Genomic DNA, 6000 nt, shown 5'->3' with positions numbered 1-6000 from the left:
CTTTTTACCATTGATTTACAGCGGAAGCAAAATAAACTTAATTTTTATTTAAACCAGAGCGCTAATTATCCATATTACAATCATTTATTTTAAAAGAAGAAAATTACACAAACATAAATATCTGAAATCATACTAATATTTCTAATCAATCTTTATTTTTCTAATCCCCACCCGCATGCTTGCTAAGCCTGATTTCCGACATGTCCTTCAGAGTTATCTGAAATAAAAATATGATTGTAGTGAGACGACGCTCAGTAAGTAAATAAGATTATTATTAGTGTGTGGCCAAAATGAGTTTTTGTAAAAATTTCGTAAAACAATATTTAATACTAAAACTTCAAAATTTCTTTTAGAATAAATAAAAATTTAAAAATTTATGCATAAAACCTTTACCATCAACTATAACAGTAGAATTTTATAATCATATACTATAACTGTTAAATTAAACTTTTAACTTTAAAACTGTATAAATATATAATAATAAATATACATATACTTTTCCTTATACGTTTTCTTTAGATCGTCATTTAAGCACTAGAATGATCCTTTTCATGTAAACTTACATTTTTCCTTCAAATCATCAGTAACTTTGTACACGTAATTAACTATGTATAAACATATATTGCAAAAACCACCCTTAGGCTTGTTTGCCGTAAGTTATGTTTACCCCCATGATTGGGTTGTGCGGTCCGAAGACTGGACTTAGCTAGCTGGCCGACCAAACTAAATCAACGTACGTAAACTTTAAGTAAGATTTTCCTTATTAAGTACTGGTCCGGAACCAGGTGTGCACTCAGGAGAAATCCACTAACATAAATAATCACTCCGTAAACAGTGTGGGTACACTCTGATCCGTTTAAACTTTAAGCTGTGGTACCGAACATCTGTAACTTTGAACTTACTTTGTCATAAGGGGTTTTAAAATCATCTTATTATAATTTATGTAATTTAAAATAATCTCGTGAAAATCTCATCTTTACTCATATTTTCATAAAAAATGTAACGTAAAAATAAACTCATGCTACACAATTTTTGTGTTAAAAATATATATTATTTTATTTTTGAATAGAAATAAATACTGAAAATTTACCCGAGGGGATTAGAACATTTCTTAACCCAAAAATAGATGCAAGTATATTAAAAATAGAACTGGTATAATTAAATACACGTAAAAATAAACTCATGGAAATTTTGTGGAACTAATTAACATAATTGAAACTTAATTATAAAATAAACTCGGGTATGAATTTTAAATTAAAAAAAACTAACATAATCAAAATTTACTTACCTTCTTCCTTACGAACACTGTAACTATCTCTAAGAAATGAGATCGAAAAGAGTGGGTGATTGAGAACTTATTCAAAAATTTTCTTTCCACCACAAATTCTTCCACTCACTAATCCTTCTCTTCCTTGGAAAATTGTTGTGAAAAATGAAGGTTGAGAGCTCCCTATTTATAGGAAAATTTTGGGAAAGAAATTAAATTTATAAAAGTATGGGGAGATGGGTGAAATTATATTTTTTTAAAAATTTAAAGAATTGACAAGGGATGGGCAAGGTATGGGTTGAGTATGGGATGGGGATGGAGGCCATGTGGGAGTGCTTGTCACCATTCCCATTAAATAAATTTTTAATTAATCACTTAGCTAATTAATTAATCAATTAGTTAATTAATTATTTTTTTATTTTTTTATTTTTATTAATCATTATTATCATTATTATTATCATTGTTATTAATTTTGAACCATTTTTAGTATTTATTTATTTTATTATTTATTTTTGAATAAGAATTAAATTTGAATTTTGAAAACTCATGTAGGCCCCACATGGTCTTGTGGGTCCCACACCACTTCGAGACCCAAACGGATTCTACGTAATTTCAATAATCCTCATACGATTTTATGAGCCCTACACAGTTTCGAGACTCGTGTAAACCTCCACACGACTTCGGGACTCATGTGGGCTTCACACTGCCTTGTGGGCCCCGCATAGGATACCTATATTATTATTATTTTATCATATATTTTTATAAATTATATCAGTCAAAATATTATTTTATGTACTTATTTACGTATATAAATAGTGTCTTGTGGCTCCGGAACTCATGTGGACCCCAGATAGTCTTGTGGGCCCCACATATGATACCTATATTATTATTATCTTATTATGTATTTCTACAAATTATGTCTATCAAAACACTATTTTATGTATATATATTTATTTACGTGTACAAACAGTGTCTATCCTGTTTATCCTATGAAATTCCATTTTGATTAGGTCGACCTCCAGAGAGCGACTGAGCCGCAATGGTCTCTGAGCACTCGCTAAGACAAGGTTTTTCTTAGGCATCAAATATGGAATCAAGGATCCTACAGAAAAGCACTTCTGTATTGATATTAACTTAATGACCATTTTTTATTATTTTATTATTATTGTACTTTAATTATATATATATATATATATATTGGGTCATCACAATCTCCTCTCCTTATAAAAATTTCATCCTCGAAATTTGCTAATTTAAAATGAGTACTATATAATTGGTTGCGCTATTTAAAAGAGTACATTGATTAACGATTTGACTAAGTCTTAGAATAGATTGAGGGTCAATTTAGCAAAGTATTTTATTTTGGGAATTGAAGTGTGAATCATCGGTCTAATAGAGGTTGAAATGGAAAAGAAATTCAGAAGATGTGGAAAAGGATAATTATATATATGTATATATATTATACATGTCCTATAAATTAAAAATATACGAGATCTGGCCTTTAGAACCTTAGATCAACGTCAACATCAATCGCAGTACTAGCGGTGTCACTGCTAACCACCTGGGTTCTTTCTTGGCAGAGTTGACCTCTTATAATGTCGCCGACTTGGGTCGGAAAAAGGGAGAAAATGCCCGTTTGTTCGGCGAAGGAGGAAGAGCGCTGCCCTCTTCCTGAGTTATTGGTGGCCCGTGTATGAGTCTCAATGCGAATCAGATTTCCTTGCAATGGTGAAGTAGGCCAGCATTATCCGAAACCCTTAGTGTGGTGACTGCGATATTGCCATTGTAAGGGATATGACTCATTGGTGTGATATTAGTTGTAAGTTTCATAGTCGGAATGTTCTCGATAGGGAAGAGGGTTGGAAGAATGGCAGGGGCACTGCTCGGGTCGGTAGTGGCGGAGGAGGTAATATGGAGAATTCATGGGGCAGTAGTTGAGATAGTGGCTTCTCCAACTGATTCCTGCCTATGCCTACGGTTCTCAAACCAAAAGTGCACATTCCTCGGCTTGATTGGACCATACTTTCGAAGTTGTGCTGCAAGTAAGATAGTTCGCTCCACAGAAGGGAGTTCCCCTTGACTGCTGCGGAAGGCCTCCTCTAAAATCTCCAGCTGTGCCTTGCTAGGTTTCCATCTTTGGATTGGCGATCTAGTGCTGCTCTCAGCAGCTTGAGGAGTTGGGTGATTTGGTAACATTTTTGAGTAATGAGACAACCAAGAGAAAAGTTGGGAAGAACTAATCTCTTCAAACCGAAATGTGGTTGTTCAAGATGGTAGAAAATTGTGATGCTTAGAGTTTGAGGAGGGCGTACCCTTTTTATAAGGGAATGACCGCGTGTTGTGGAAATCGAGAGAGAGCGACGTGCACTGTGAGAATCGAGGGAGAGCGACGCGTGTCACGGATATTGAGCAACGCATTTTGCACAAATCGAGGGAGAACGATGTGTGTCATGAGAACCGAGAGGGGGTGACGCGTGTCATGGATATCGATTAACGCATTTTGCACAGATCGAGGGAGAACGACGTGTGTCGTGAGAATCGAGAGAGAGCGACGCGTGTCACGGATATTGAGCAACGCGTTTTGCACAAATCGAGGGATAGCAACATGTGTCGTGGAAATTGAGAGAGCGACACGTATTGCAAAATTTGCAGACTCCAGGTTCTTTTTATGTTTTTACATCTTTATTAATGCTTTAATTATAATTAATTTCATCCTTAGATCACCACTTGGGTGGGTGGCCTAGTGGTAAGGAACCGGCCGCGTATCCATGTGATCGTGGGTTCGAGTCCCCACTATGCCCAAGTGGTCTCATGCCCTGGTCTTGCTTCGGGGGTAAGTGAGTTATAGCTGATGATTTTCACCCATGAGGCATTTTTTCTTTTTTCTTTTTTTAACTACAAGAGTACCCCTTTATATATATATATATTCCATTAACATTATTATTATTATTATTATTATTAAATATATGTTGGGTATGTTTAGCCAATTGATGATTTGACATTGGTTAGTTATTTAAAGGAAATTAGTTAAATTTTATATTGCTTTCATTAATGGAATTTTTTTTTTATATAGAAAAATTAAGTTGTATTAACTTTTATAAATTTATACCAAATTAAAGATTTCATCAAAATTTGTACTCCTAAATCAAATTTGGATACTATATGGAAATTGAATATGTAATGGGAAAAAATAGATATACATATTTAACTTGCACATACTAAGAGATTATACATATAGATATTTTTTTGAATTTGAATATAATAAGCAATATTTGAATTATATTTAATTCCTTATAAACTGATACAAAATTAAAATTAAAGATTTTGTCAAAATATATATTCCTAAATTAAGTTTGAATGTTTTGTTGATAACTGAATATGTAACTTAAAAATACATATTCATATCTAACTTATGTATGCAAAGAAATTTTTTGGATAAATTCAGATTTCATAATAGACTGTTCGTTCATGTCTAAATGTATGTGTAGCACTTCTAAACTCAGTAGGGTCTAATGGGTTATTTCTTATATATTTAGTGGAAATAATAACAGAGAAAATAAATAAATCTCAGATATTATTATATTATTATATTTATATATATATATAAATTTTAAATTATTAATGCATTTGACAATTAATTATGAATCATCAATATGGGTACGTGTTTCTACAAACATAAATAACATATTTAAATTAATTAACGTGTCTTCAATAATACTACTATTTTTTTCTTAGAGAATTTATGATTATTACCTGTCTTTGGGAGCCTTAACATTAATCTCATTTCCTTCAATGCTACTATCTTTAGGATCCATTCTTAAACAATGACCAAATATTATTTTAAAATCATAAATCTATTATTAACATATAATAATATAACAAACAAAATAAATATTTTAAACTACCCAATCCTACCCAAACCATGTTTTATACCTATGCTCTGGTAAAATTTATATATTAGATTATGCAGAACCTATATCCTATGCTCTAGTAAAATTATTTCTTAAAGTTTACAGAACCTATAACCTATTGCTCTGATACCAAATGTAACACCTCGACCCCGAGGGGCCTAGGATATTAACTTTTTACTACTAATTTACAGCGGAAGTAAAATAAACTCAATTGTTATTAAACTAGAGCACTAATTATCCATATTACAATCATTTATTTAAAAAAAATTATAATTTCACCCATCTCCCTATACTTTTATAAATTCCATTTTTTCCCTAAAATTTTTCTATAAATAGGGAGCTCTCAACCTTCATTTTTCACAACAATTTTCTAAGGAAGAGAAGGATTAGCGAGTGAAAGAAATTGTGGTGGAGAGAGAATTTTTGAGTAAGTTCTCAATCACCCACTCTTTCCGATCTCATTTCTTAGAGATAGTTATAGTGTTCGTAAGGAAGAAGGTAAGTAAATTTTGATTATGTTAGTTTTTTTTATATTTAAAATTCATACCTGAGTTTATTTTATAAGTAAATTTCAATTATGTTAATTAGTTCCACAAAATTTTCATGAGTTTATTTTTACGCGTATTTAATTATACCAGTTCTATCTTTAATATACTTGCATCTATTTTTGGGTTAAAAAATGTTCTAATCCCCTCGGGTAAATTTTCAGCATTTATTTCTATTCAAAAATAAAATTATATATATTTTTAATACAAAAATTGTGTGACATGAGTTTATTTCTATGTTACATTTTTTTTTGAAAATATGAGTAAAGATGAGATT

The sequence above is a fragment of the Malania oleifera genome, chromosome 12 (assembly GCF_029873635.1).
Source record: "Malania oleifera isolate guangnan ecotype guangnan chromosome 12, ASM2987363v1, whole genome shotgun sequence".
Classification (NCBI taxonomy): Eukaryota; Viridiplantae; Streptophyta; class Magnoliopsida; order Santalales; family Ximeniaceae; genus Malania; species Malania oleifera.
This window is presented reverse-complemented; position numbering follows the sequence as displayed.